The 15,196-nt window shown below is 35.5% G+C and overlaps 1 pseudogene; it reads left to right on the forward strand.

The window, feature by feature from the left end:
* The first annotated feature begins 2,445 nt into the window (after positions 1 to 2,445).
* On the forward strand, positions 2,446 to 3,348 carry LOC104866689 (annotated as a pseudogene).
* The last annotated feature ends 11,848 nt before the right edge of the window (positions 3,349 to 15,196 follow it).

Consider the following 15,196-nt stretch of genomic DNA (forward strand, 5'->3'; position numbering starts at 1 on the left):
ATCATAGGAAAATGGATACATATTGAAGATATACTCCTAAGAGAAATAAATAAGTCACACATGTGTAAATATTGAATAGTTTCCCTGGTGTGAATAATCTGCTTCAATGCATAAGATTCTAATAAGATTACTAACATTTAGAAATGTGAAGAAGGGAGCTAAAGGTGTAGGGAAGGTGGGATGGGTAGGGGAAGAGTAAAAATGGAAAAGAAAAAAATATGAGAGAATGAAAAGATGAAAATAAAGTGTTTGTAGATGGGGAGGGAAGGAGGGGGTGAAGGGATGGCAGAGATAAGGGGAAAAAATGAGAATGAAGACTTGTCATGTAGAGGTACAAGATCCCAACAATGAATGTAACTGTACTGTATCCCTAAAATGTACCAATAAACTCAATTAAAGCTGAAAAAAAATAAATAAAAAGACACCTCTCCAAAGAACTACAGATGGGAAGATCTAGCATGGCCTTCTAGTGTCAGAAATTCATGAGGGAAGCTCAGAGAAAATCCACTAGAAAATTCAAGTCCTGAAAAGTGGGGAAGTTAACCGTACCCAAACATGAAGAAACAGAATGAAGGAGAAATCTACTCGATCAAATCCAACATCAAGTGCATTGGAAAGGGAAACAGGAATCCCTTTGAGACACAGCTTCCCCTACACCCCAGGTGTGGTTACCATGCCACCTTGAGCGTGGTTCTCACATCCTGAAGGAAAGAGAAGAGGCCAGAGGCCAGGGATAGATTCCCAACCTACTCTCCTCCTCCTTGGGGAGTGGGAACAGAGTGAGGGAGAGTCTCACAGATTAGGGCATCAATGCAAGTAAAACTAGTACCACTCAGATGAAGGAAACTGAATGAAACCCTCAGGCTCCTGGAGAAATGTAAAAGAAGTGTACAGCACTAGTTGGGGGCCCAGAGCTGACAGCCAGAAGAACTGTGCCTCTCAGAGCTGCAGATTACACTAGTAAATCGCAAGTTAGGAAGGGAGTTCCAGCACAGGCAATGCCCACCACTCCCCAAACAGTTGGGAGTTCTGTGTCTGTGTTATATCTTACCCGCTATCCTTTGTTCAGTGAATGCATGAAGGATTCCCCTATCCGTGGACAAGGTTTGCTGAGAACCAGGAGCCCTCAGTGTCACAGAGCTGGTGGGTGGGGATCTGCAGTGTTTAACTGGCTAAACATGGGAGAGAGGAGTTACAGCAGTGCAGTGCATGAGCAGGGCCTGAGCAGGCACTCTCTACTTCTCTAAAATTCAGGCAGTTTTGTTCACCTGTGATATCCTGCAGCTTTCCACCTTTTGGTGGGAGTAATGGATCTCCCCAGCACCCCACCACAGAGCTCATGGGTATGAAAGCAACAACATTGTGAATGGCGGAAGAGACTCAGGCTGAGATAGAGAGTTGTGACTTAGAGGACAAGAGGGTGTGCACTCAGCTATGGTTCTACAGAAAAAGAGCTCAGGGCTACAAGCATTCACAGCCTTAATGGGACACTGAGAACAGGATAAAATAGTTAAATCAAGTTTTAGTGTGCATTATTAATATATGATTGGCTATGAAGATGCTGAAAAAACTGGTAGAAGGTTTTTTTTTTTAATGCAACAGAGTCTGGGTTTGATCTTGTTATGATAAGTAAGTTAAAGAGGTGTATAAATACAAAAATACAATCAAATGCAAGATAACATCATTAAGAAATATACACTAAATAAAAAAACTCCATTACTAGTGATATAGTTTTTCCATACTATTTGATTTTCCAATCCTCAGTGCATGCACACAAGCACTCTCCTGAGACATGAGAAAACAGTGTTTATTGTGTTTACACTCACATAAGTAGGATATATTTTCATACTTAAAATTTAATCAATTTTCTTGATGCTATGAAATATATGGAGATACTTTTGCTTATAGATAAAATGTAAGGCTGGAATATGTTAGAAAATGTCCATACTTTTGGTATGTAAGGTTTGTGAAATAAAGGTAAACAGAAATAGTGGAGATAAACAAATGTTATACACTTGGACTTGGGAGTTAGAAAATGTGCCATCACCAATTCCTGACTTGTATCATCCTGGTCTCTAAGGGCATGCAATCCTGGGACTAAAATGATACAAAAATTGGTGATCTAATAAGGAGCTATGGATATTGAGACCCTAGAGATATAAAGCATATATATAACAACCTGTCTCAACAGCCCTGCCTTGTCAGGTTCAAAAAAATCAAATACTCTTTCACTCAGAGATAATTATTCCTGAACAGGAGCCTCTTGATATATTTAGTCTGTCTGCACTGTCTGAGGACAGATCTTCCATCTTCAATATCTGGGTGAGTTGTTAACATTATTTTTCTTGAAGTCAGCAAAGTAGCACAATTCCCATAGCTAATAATTTTAAAATGAGGCCACTTGTGTTAATAGAATTTCATCCCAGAAAACAGCCACAAGAAGACATGCATAAGATGATGACAGAAAAGTCATTTATGCCTTTACTGTCAAATTTAACATCTCTTTTTTTACACATTCACAAATATAGCTTAACTAATACTCAATTCTCACTCTTCTTGTCAATTTTCACATATTTTTTACACATTCACAAGTATATATCCAACCTGTCTTTTAATGACATCTGTTCCAGCACAAGCACAATTCCAAAGATGCTGATGAACACTCAAAAACAGAGGCAGAGGGTCACCTACACAGGCTGCTTCACTCAGGCTGGTTTTGTCCTAGTTTTTGCATTCTTAGAAAGTTTTCTCCTTGCATTAATGGCCTATGACCGCTATGCAGCCATTTGCCATCCCCTAAGGTACACAGTCATCATGAACCCACACTTCTGTGTTTTGCTTGTTCTGGTCTCCCTGTTAATTAGCATGGCAGACTCTCTGCTGCACACTCTAATGGCGCTGCGGCTGTCCTTCTGCACAGACCTGGACATCGCCCACTTCTTCTGTGAACTTGCTCAGGTCATCAAGGTCGCCTGTTCTGATACCATCATTGATAACATCCTGATATACATTTCATGTGGTATATGTGTTGGTATTCCACTCTCTGGAATTATATACTCTTATATTCACATTGTGTCCTCTGTTTTGAGATTGTCATCATCAGGAGGAAAGTATAAGGCCTTTTCTACCTAGGGGTCTCACCTGTCTGTTGTCTCCTTGTTCTATGGGACAGGTTTGGGGGTGTACATTAGTTCTGCAGTGACTGACTCCCCCAGGAAGACTGCAGTGGCTTCAGTGATGTATTCTCTTCTTCCACAAATGCTGAACCCCTTTATCTATAGCCTGAGAAACAAGGACATGAAGGAAGCCTTGTGGAGACTCAGCACTAGGAAGCCTTCTCTTCTATGATGTGTCATTTGCCTTGGACTTGGGTTTCTCGAGTAATTCACAAGGACAAGATTCCTGGTGAGCCAGAATGCTTCACATTATGCCCGATTCCAAACCTCACCATGCCTTATGTCTAGCTCTATAACAAATTATGTCAATTCTAAAAACAAAAAGAAAATCATGGAAGTAGAACCTGAAGAAGGCATTGTAGTTTTAGCAAATTTTGTTGTGGCAAAAAGGCAAGTTGGAGATAGTATGTAAGGTCAGGAAAATGCTGAATCAAATCTTTTATGATCTCTAGAGTATAGCTTCCACCTTATTAAATACAACCTAGATTCAGTCCTACTGTGAGACAAGAGGTGGGACACTTGTAGTTGGTTATGAGGCACTTACTTAGAATTGTAAGTAGCTGACTCCACACTTCTGCTGTGAGAATAGACAAATCAACCATATTTAGGGTCCTCATCTATGAAATTGGCAAAAAAATAGATGGTATCAGTGACTGGAGATGATTGGTAGATAGCTGAAACTCATTAAATAAGCTTCTTTCAGTCCTAGTACAGAAAAAAAAACTAATACTTTTACATTATAACTATAAAGAGATTTACCATTGTTTTTAGAATGTGTAACAAGAGTATCAGGCAAAAGTAGGGTTCACATCACTTAATCCTCCATGAAATGACTTCTTCCTAGGACCATTTCCTACCCAGGGCACTAGGTAATAGTAGCAAAATCAGGTAATGTGTCTGAACATGATGCCATAAACAGAAAATGATAGCCTTGCTTTGCGTCAAACAATAAGTAACTTTTTAACGGATCAACCAAACTGAATCTCTACAGTGGGTTGAATGTTGACCTGGTAAATATGTCCAGGTCCTGTCCCACTAATTTGTGGTTAACTTGTATAAAAATAGGTGAATGTTACTTGATGATAAAAGCAGATTTGACAGAGTGGAAACTCTTTTGCTAATTTCAGTGGCTGTTGTGTGTAACTCTGTTTCTTCAGAAGCTGGACAGAAATTGTGCAGACATGGAAAAAGAAAGACAGTGTAACCATGGAGGGGGAAACAGTATTCATGCAAAAAGCATTTAATCGCCAGTATTTGATTACTTTGCTCTGTCATTTTCATAGAACTCTAATATATTTTTATCATCAATGTGCATTTATCTTATTCTTCTTAACATTTAAGATTTCTTTGTTTTGTTTTGTTTTTTGAGATAGGGTCTCACTATGTAGTTGAGACTGTCCTGGAACTCACTGTGTAACCCAGGGGTGCACCACCATGTCCGGCTGTTAACATTTATGTTTAATAAAAGAATTCACTGTTTTAATGCTACTCTTATCTTGTGTTTCAATCTTTGCATTATTGTCATACTGTACTTTCATTCATTTTCAAACTCCATATTTTGTTATGCATTATGACATTAAAAATAAGATGAAGTGAAGATGTTGATGAAATATTGGTATGTACTTTTGCTGTTTTGTGAATAAAGTCAATTGAATATGCTCTTCCTTGTCTTCTGGAGGAAGTAAGACTCATAAGTGTGGGGTAGAAGTACTGGTTATAGAAGTTAATTGTTTTACTTTTGGGTAGTTATAGAGATATTTTTTAAGTGGTTGGAACATTTTACAATTCTAGTAGATATTCTTGATGTTGAACATGTTCCCATGAATAGTTACCATTATTCTGATAATATTTAACTTATTTTTCTCTTAGGAGATTTAGAGTAATTTCATATATTATAGGCACTTTTTCTCTGGTGAAATATGTGTTCATAATTTCTCAAGCTTTTTATAATTTTTATTAATTTGTAAGTTTAATGTAATTTAAATATATACATATACAACTTTAATATACAATTTAATATATGATTTAATTTTAATAATTTTATATACAAATATAAAATTTATTCTTTAGGTATACAGTCCTTTTGCACATGTTATGCTATACTATAGTAGGTGACTTCAAGTGCTTAGTTTTAATATAATTTGTTTTGTCAACATTGTCTTCCATATTCTATGTTTAATAGAGATTACAATATTTGTTCATTGGGAAATAGAACTGTAGTTTTATTTTTTTCTTGAGAACTTGTTTGGTTTTGGTATCAGGTTAATGTTAGTTCCAAGGAATGAGTTTGGTATTTTTCCTTTTGTGTAAGGCAAATTTTAACCTACGTCATATTTTCTGCATCTAACATTCTGAGCACAGAGCAGTTTTTTTTTATATCCCCCTGTTCATTCACATATAAAACACCACTTTAGAGCTTCCTCTCTGTCAAGGTTACAAACTGAAATGCTTGCCATCTGCAGACTGTAGAGAGGGTCTGAAACTTCTGGCCCTTAAATCTTGGACTTTGAAACTATGAGAAATAAATGTGACTTTAATAAACCCTGTTGATGTTATTTTTATCTTACCTGCAGCTCATTGAAAAATGACTCATCCATGAGTACCGCAGAGTAAATCCAGGAGTAAAGAAAAATCAATCAATTAGATGACTATGGGAGATGCTATGATACATTAGTCGAACACAAGAAAAGATGGAAAGAGGGCTGACGATTTAGCTCAGGACTCCACTGCCCACCTCCCAAGTTCAATCCCAGGTAACAAAAAAAAATTTGGGAAGAATAATTACCCTAGATTTATTACCCCAGAATTTGGGCCTGAGTCACTCTGACCTCAGCTGTGTGTTTTCTCATATTAAGCCCCATAGCTTTTTTTGGCCTCTGTCATGGCCATTGGTGCACAGGGCTGATACTGACCTGCAGGACATCTGCAATGCCCCTATGAGTCACACAGGCTTCGATAGGACTCATATCTTAGAACGTGCAAATTGTGCTGTAACTCTACAGTGTGCTCTGCTCACAGCTTGTCTGTGCATAATCAGTGGGGTGGTTCCCCACAGAGGGCAGTGGGAAAAAAAGAAGAAAAATGATATATCATATGCAGATAAAAACTTCCTAGGATGAATCTGATCATTATATATAAAATTACTGATCAAATTAATATATCAAATAAAGAAAAACATTATATAAAATATCCCTTTCCTATCGTTGCTGAAATTTTTCCTTTAAGCTTACAAAGACCAAGGAATGAGCAGTTGTTACAACTTGTATAAGAAACGGTTTAATTCAATTTTGTTAGTGAATGTTTATAATTGATGACTTTAAAATACTTCTTGTGTTCAAGATGGTTTTTAATTCATTAATTCACGGTTTTGAACCTTAGATCGAAGGTGCCCCATACATTAGGCAAATGTTCTACTGATGCAGTATATTCTCAGACATCTATTGTTTGAGAAAGTTCTTTTTTATTTCTCTGGGATAGTCTCCAACTTACTAATCTTTTTGCCTCGTTCTCCACTATACTTGGAATTACTCATGTCTGCTACCATATTTAGCTTATTTATTTGAGACAAAAATACATTGATCTGTATATGGTTAGACTAGACTAACAATTCTATACAGAACCAATTCATTCTCATCTCATATTAGACATAGTTCTCTAAAAATCATCTCTTTTTTCAAAATCAGAATTTCCTGTTCCATTAACTACACTGTCACTTCTATTTTCTCTTTATAGAAAAACTCTTTGGAGAGATCTCAATGCTCACTTTCTTAAATTCTCCTCCTATAATTTTTGGAGGTTCACCCAAACACATTTTGATCTGATTTCATATCCTATAGGTTCATAGTTGGCATCATTTTTTTTTTCATTGTTTACTGTTACATTTAAAGCGAACAATGCAGTTACATTTATCATTGGGATCTCTTAACTTTACATGATATATCTTGGTTCTTGTTTTTCCCCCATAGCCCTGCCCTCCCTCACCACCTTTACCCATCCCTATTTATACATACATTGTTTCTATTTTTCACATTTTTTCTTTTCCCTTATTTCCTTTGCGCTCCCCTTCCCATTTGCCCTTTAGCCATTTTCCTCCTATTTCACACTCCCAATTACACCATTTGAACTTTATTTACACTTTTAGTTTTTAACTCCAGAAAAACTATTCCGTATTTACTCATGTGTCCTATTTATTAAACTTGAGTATAGCCTCAATGTGCATATATTTAGTTATAAATGTTTCTAGTTTTTTCATTCTTTTTGGCTTAGTCGTACTCCATTTTATAGAAAAACCGCATCTTTATCCAATCTCCAGCTGATGGGTATTTGGGTTTGGGTTGTTTCCAAGTTTTAGCTATTACGAACTGTGCTGCTATAAACATGGGTGCACAAATATCACTCTGGTATGATTCTTTTAATTATTTTGAAAAGATATCCAGCAAAGGGATATTTGCTACAAATGGATCCTCTATACCTATTTCTTTGAGGTATCTTCATATTGATTTCCTCGGTCTGCATTCCCACCAACAATGGAGAAGTGTTCCTTTCTCCCAACAACCCCTCCAGCATTTGTAATTGTTTGATTTCTTGATAGCAGCCATTCTTTCTGGTGTGAGGTGGAATCTCAGTGTTGTTTGCATCTGCATCTCTCAAATGACCATTGATGTTGAACATTTTTTCATATATTTATTTGTTGCTTTTTCTTCTTTGTCTGAGAAATGTCTGTTCATTTCAGATGCCCATTTTTAATTGGGTCTTTGTATTTGGGGGTGTCTGATTTTTTTGAGTTCTTTATATATTTTAAACACAGTTGACACCTTCAGTCTGTCCTCAGGTCTCCTCTCCTGAATTTTGTTAACTACCACACTGTGTTTATTCATAATGTAAACATTAAAAATACACCAACCAAACCAACAATGAGCTTGGTTGGATTCTTACTTGGAGGTATTTCTAAAACATTCAATTATTCAGGTCAACAGTAGTGAAATGAAAGAGCTGTCGACTCTGGAGTTTCCCCCCATTTCTCAAATACACAAGCTCAATCTCTGTCCATGCCAACAATCTCCTCCAATGACATTGAGTCTTAGCTGGAAAAAGTAGTTTCTTCTCATGGCAATAAGTACATAGTGTGCTATAGCTTCTGAGCCTTCATCCTATTACATTTGAATTCTATTTTAATACCTGGAGAATTTTATCTTTCTGCTTGGTAATCTTATTGGTGTTTTTGACTTTTATGTATTACTGATGTATTTTCATAGCTACTTGAGTGAAGATGGTTGAGAAAGACTTTAGTAAGCTATCATCTCATAAATTGATTTTTAAGTAATATATCATGAAAGTTTTACCTCAGAATATTTATAGAGGAACAAATCATAAAAAACATGAAATATAGAATATGCAATTATTGAAACCATTAATTATAAAAGGGTGTAAAATGTACATTAATACAGAGTAAACAATGAGTACTGAGGTGTAATCAAACTCTTGAAATAGAGACAACTGCATTCTTCTGCTTTTAGTTATTTCATATATGAATTAAAAACAAAATTTAAAACATAAAGACATAATTTCAGCTCATGCTCACCTAAGGTTAGTAAAAATGTACATTGAGAATACTCTATATTACTGGAATGTTATTCATACACTAAATTAAGGGATAATCTGTTTTAAAGTATCATCACCTGTGGCCAATGAAAAGAGGTTAAAATATTTAATACTAAATATATAAAACATAAATTAAGGTTCTAGAACTATTGATACAATTATGAAGGAACATATTTGAGTATATGCTATTTTACCACATTTTATCTATGTTTGTAATTATTTCGTGCATATGTGTATATGCTCTGTTTTCACACTTAAATTCAATAATTCTTCTTGAATTGTAATAGAGGCAGCTCAAATGGAAATTCATCTGTCAAGTCAATGTACCATGTGTGTGAGGTATGTGAAATGATTGTGGGCAGAAACAACAGAGGGATGTGGATGAGACATGCCTGCCCTCAAAAATCAGGAAATCAGGCATCCTAAATTACTGTCCTTTGTAGAGTTGGTCTTTGGGGATACGTGCTCCTGGGATCAGAATGCTAGTATTATTTGTGGCCTAATGAGGAGCTTTGAATACTGAACCCCCAGGGTAGAGAGACTAGAAGAGGGTGAGTGGAAACCTCACTCAAAAACCTTGTCCATTCATAAAGCAGAAGCTCTACCTTCTTCCAGGATGATCATCCTTGATCCAAACAAAGCCGTTCCCTATGTCTGCCCTTCCTGAGATCAGGTCCTCTATTTTCAACAGGTGAGATGCCAATAGCAGTTTCAGAGAAGCCAGCTTGTTTATACAAAATCCCCAAGTTATGATCTGGGTCTGACTGTAGGCATTTGCTTCAGTTTAATTTATGGGAAGCAGTGAAGAAATCACAAGTATAAGATAACGAGAAACAGTTTTACTCAAAGTCTACTGCCTTCCTGTCACCTTCTTGACATATTTTTATTTATATTTCACATTCCATTCATCCGGCTTTCATTCTTCTGGACAACTGCTCTCTCTTTTTTGACATTGGATTGAATTCTTTGTGTGGTGAAGAAGAGTGTTTTGATCAGTTGCTTTCTGCAGTTGCTCTAACAAAGTGCTACAATAAAATGGGTAGATGATTATCAGAAATGTTTTCTGTTTAGTTCTGTAAGGTAAAAGGTGAATGATCTGGTTTAGTTCTGAGGACGCTCTCCTTTTTTGTGTAGATGGCTGTTTTCTCTCTGTGTCTTCTTGTGGTATTTCCTCTGGAGGAAGGTGTCCTAACCTACACTTTTTACAAGGGTTCCAGTCATATTAGTTAGGGACTCATGCTAAAGACCACATTCTAAATTCATTATGGTTTCTAAGAAACCTCTCCACTGTGGTCATATTTGCTGTACTGAGGATGAAGATTAAAATATGTAGATGATAAAGGGAACACAACTAAGCCCATATCAATCTTTTCCTTTCTTATTCCATTTGCTGGCCTTTGAGCCATCACTATATAAAGAACTTTTATCTTGTCCCTTTGGTGTAGGGCTATAAGGACTCTGGGGAAAATATAGATATACACAGCAGATTTCCTGGTAGTTCCTTTTTCCCATTATTCAAATTTATTTGTTTTATTTTGAGACAGGATTTCACTAAGTTTCCATGCTAGACTTAAATATGTGATGCTTCTTCTTCAGCATCCCAAGTAGTTGGAATTATGGCCAATTTCCAGAATGCCAAAATTCATCTTTTGTTATCTAAAACTGCCAAATATTTTTAAAGAGAAGCAGCAGAGATTATGTGATTAACAAGAGCAACACAAGACCAATTATGTCTTTTTTCAAACTTAACCAGTGTTGACATTTGTTTATGTCTGTTGCAAGTATTTTTCAATGAATAAATACAATGAAAGCACATAGAACTCACCACCTGATATTTCCCTCCCATTCTTCTCCTGGACTTTTCTGGGCATGCTGTCTTGAACATCGTAGTGCTCCCATGCATAGTTCTAAATTGCATGTGTACTCATAATCAAAAGGTAGCAACCATAACACGTACCAACTAGAGAAAGCAGAAATAAAAAGAGTGACCGTTTAGTTAAATAAAGTGACTCTTTTAGTAAAATTTATGATAGAGAACTAAATATAATTATACCTTGGATGTTGATTGTTTTGAAACCCCTCAAATTGGGTAGTTGATGCATTTTGTTGCAAGTACTTTGTCCTGGAACTTATCATTTTGTACCCAGCATTACAGTTACAACTTTCTTAATGACTTGCTACCTTTTCCAGGCAAAACTGTTTGGTACTGTTTGTTCTTGGTACTCTTCATTCCTGCCAGAACCAATTAATTGGTACCAAGGAACCACTGCATGCCAATTTAAATAAAAATACATTAAAAAGGGTAGCACTTGTAAGAAGCATATATAGTAGGTTTTTCTTTACATAACTTTTTAAAATGCATTAAATGCAATGCATTGAAATCTGTTATTCGAAAAAATACTAGAAACAATACAAATTATGGGAGAGTAACTCATATCAGTGTAGTGTAGTATGTTATCTGGGATGTAAAAATTAAAAAATGAATTACTTGAAGTTGAACTCTCCAAATAAAGATCTTTTACTTCTTGCAATAAGAATAAATTAAAATAGGCTACTGACCTATTTGAATTTTTTAGTTTGATAGCCAGTGTTTTGGGAATCCCTATAGTTTCACTTACTGGAGACATAATCAATAATAAAATTATGTTTATCTATGCAGGCTTGAAAATGCATAAAACTTTCCAATAGTGTAGACTTTTCCATGTAAAGCTTTCTTACCTTACATATTCATAATTTTGTGATTCATGCACATACGCTATTGATGTTAACTACTGTGTTCCCATATATCCACGTCAAATTAATATAAATATCATTGATATTGCTTTCTTCACTTTCATTTCTGTATAACTAAGATTTTTTTTTGACCAAGAGAAGTCTGATTTATTTCACTACTAAGGTTTTGAGGTAGATTGGGCACAGAAACTGTTCCCTATAATTTTCTTTTTGTTTTGTGTTTTTTGTTTGTTTTCATTGTTCATTGGTACTTTTTAGGTATACAGTACAGTTACATTCATCATTGGAATCTTATACCTCTGCATGATGTATCTTGGCTCTTATTTTTCCCCATTCCCCTGCCCTCCCCTATAATTTTCTTCACCATTATATTCTCTCTTTTGTTTCCCTTGACTCAATTGTCCAAACACACCAAATCTTTCTGAATGGCGAAAATTGCCAAATATCATTGCTCATGCAACACACACACACACACACACACACACACACACACACACTTAAACACACCCACCAACAGGATGGTAAAAAACAATATGATATTCTCTCATGAGCATCACTGTGCTTGCTCATATTACTCTATTCATTTATCATTATTGAATAATTCCCTTGAGTGTTTTCTCCCTCAATATTATAATGGCATAATTTCTAAAATAAAAATTTCATACTTAAAATATACAATGCAACAGTCCAAGAAGTACACATTAGGAAGTGATTTTCACACTACATCTAAAGAGCACAGACATCAGGGAGGTACAATTAAGCAAATAAATGTCTCTGGGCCTCTCATTCTGTTGAATACTTGTTCCATTGAATAATCTAGTACAGTGGCTTGGGTTAAATTCATAGTGCTCAAGTTCAACATTACACCAAATGAGAATTACTGATATTTCAGATTCTTCCTTCCCACAAGAGAAACACCATTACTCTAAAGGGCATTACTGCTTGGACTAAATCTGTGTTCTCTTATAAGTCTCTGTCATCTGAAAACAAAAAGAAATATTTTAATTGCAATTGTTTTTATTGGAGTTTGTGTATTTTTTGCACCTTCATTTAGTGATTTTTGTTGTCTGGTTTATTTAGTTTATTGATATGCTACCTATCACATTGAGGGAAGAATTATCCTTAGGACAAGACAGAAAATGGTATCAACATAGTTACAAAGCTTCCTCTAGAATTCATTGCTAAAGTAGCTGCTTAATTTCCAAAGAGTCTCACAAACTACAAACTCCAAGGTACTGTGTCTAATCTTTGCTTTTCTCACCTGCATGGATGTTCTTCCACTGCCATGATGACTTTAATAGCTAGGTGAGAACATACCTTGAAAGCAAAGATAAGACTTCATTCTGGATTAAATCATTCCACTTATGAAACACATTTTAAAATCTTGAGAGATCTCTTAGGAACCTTAACTCCATACTTAGAGGATTTAGCAGAGATTGGTCAAGAAACTCAACACAGTAGTTAGATATTCTGAGGTTTAATCCAAACACTGACTAACCAAACATCTCGGGATTCCACAGGGCTGCAACATGAGCTCACTAGACAAATCTTATAAACACTTAGATAACCCTAAGTCATACCATAGAAACGACTGCTCTAGAAGATATATTTGATACATTCTTTCTGATTATTATTGTTGCTGTTTCAAGCATGAACTAATTCTGAAGGAAATCCACACCTTTCTCATTTTTTGTTACAAACTCATGATTTCATAATGTGTGAAAAATTATTCCTCTCCAACAAAGTAAATGGAAATAGCAATCAGAGAAGGAGAGAAGAGAGTATGGGGGAGTAAATGAGCAGAAAAAATATCTAAATACTCACATGGGTTCACAATGTTAGAACTTTTCTCCTTAACTGAGCTTTATTAAAACATAAGTTTATTTTGGCTCCCAGATTAAGATGTTTTGTCTTTATTAGTACATATATACAATATGCAATGATTATATTCACCACAGAGAGTTGGTACATGTATTAACACATTTTAATTCTCTTTTTCATCCCCTTCCTCTCGTACACCCTCTTCCCCATACATTGCATTCTCCCCTTCTCTTTTGCAAAAGATTTATCTCCTTGTTCCCTGTTATATTTCATTTTGGTTTTTGATTTAGTTACATTTTCATGCATTTTTTGCACAACTTTAGAAATCAATCCAACAGCTGCTAGGTAACGCAAAGAAGAATAATATACGATTGATTGGAGTCAATGATGATACAGGAGCATTCTGATGACATTAAAAAAAAACTATTCACAGAAGTAATGGCAGAAAACATCCCAAGTAAGGGAAAAGAATTTGACATACAGATGAGTGACGCATACAGGACTCCAAGTAGCCATGATAAAAAATGTACACATAGGAATATAATAGTTAAGATGGCAGAATCCCAACAAAAGAGCAAAATTGTACAAGCAGTCAGAGAAAAGAAACAAATCTCATACAAAGGAAAGCCTTTAAGAATTACTGCAGACTTCTCAGCACAATCCCTCAAGGCAAGAAGAGCTTGAAATGATGAATTTCAAGCCCTAAAGGAAAACAGCCTCCAACCCAGACTGATGTATCCTACAAAATATGTTTCATAATTGATGGAGAAATAAGATACTTCAATGATAAAGAGTACCTTAGGAATATCATGAATACCGAACCATCACTCTAAAAAACATTTTAAATTATGTACTCAGAAATGACAATGAGTATAACAACCCCAGGATAGCCCAGCAAAAGGAATACATCAGGCATGAAAAGAAATTAAGAGCAAAGAGGGAGAATCAAACAAAAAGAAAAAGTCATGACAAGGATAGGTCAATATATGTTACTTGTAACCATAAATGTTAATGGTTTCAAATCACCAATCAAAAGAAATAGATAGGCAGAATGGGTCAAGGAGCAAGATCCAATGATATGCTGCATACAAGAAAATCATTTGATTAAAAAATAAATTCATAGACTGATAGTTAAAGGATGTAAAATAATACTTCATGTGACAGGAAAGCAGAAAAAAGCCGGACTATCTATAACCTTTGCAGATCACTGAATTTCAAGCCAACACTGAAGAACTGAAGAACTGAAGAGGGACACTATATGCTTGTAATGTGAACAATGCAAGAGGAAGAGATGACAATAAAAATATGTGACCCCAAAACAAGTGCCCCAACTATTTAAATAAATACTAACAGACATGAAAAATGAAATAAGCACTAACAGAATAGTAGTGGGGGCCTCAATATCCCCCTCTCACAAAGAGATAAATCAACTAGCCAGAAAGTAAACAACAATACGCTATAACTCAATCAAATTCGTGAACAAATGAACTTAACAGATGTTTACGGAGTGCTCCACCCCACAAAATCAGAACACACACTCTTCACAGCTGCACATGGGTCTTTCTCTAAAATAAACCACATGCGTACTCATAGAAAATTCCTAAGTAAGTGCAGAGGAATTGAAGTGAAGTGCATACTATCAGATCATAGTGGGATTAAATGTGAGATCAATAGCAAAAGAAACAGCAACAATTTCACAAACACATGGAAATTGAATGACAAATTCATGAATAACCAAAGGGTCAAGAGGATATCAAAGAAGAAAACAGGTATTTCCTACATTTAAATGACAATGAGAATACAAAATATCAGAATCTATGGGATACATTGAAAGCAGTCTTATAAGGGAAATTTATAGAAAAGTG

The sequence above is a fragment of the Fukomys damarensis genome, unplaced genomic scaffold (genome assembly GCF_012274545.1).
Source record: "Fukomys damarensis isolate Sample0158 unplaced genomic scaffold, DMR_v1.0_HiC HiC_scaffold_73661, whole genome shotgun sequence".
NCBI lineage: Eukaryota > Metazoa > Chordata > Mammalia > Rodentia > Bathyergidae > Fukomys > Fukomys damarensis.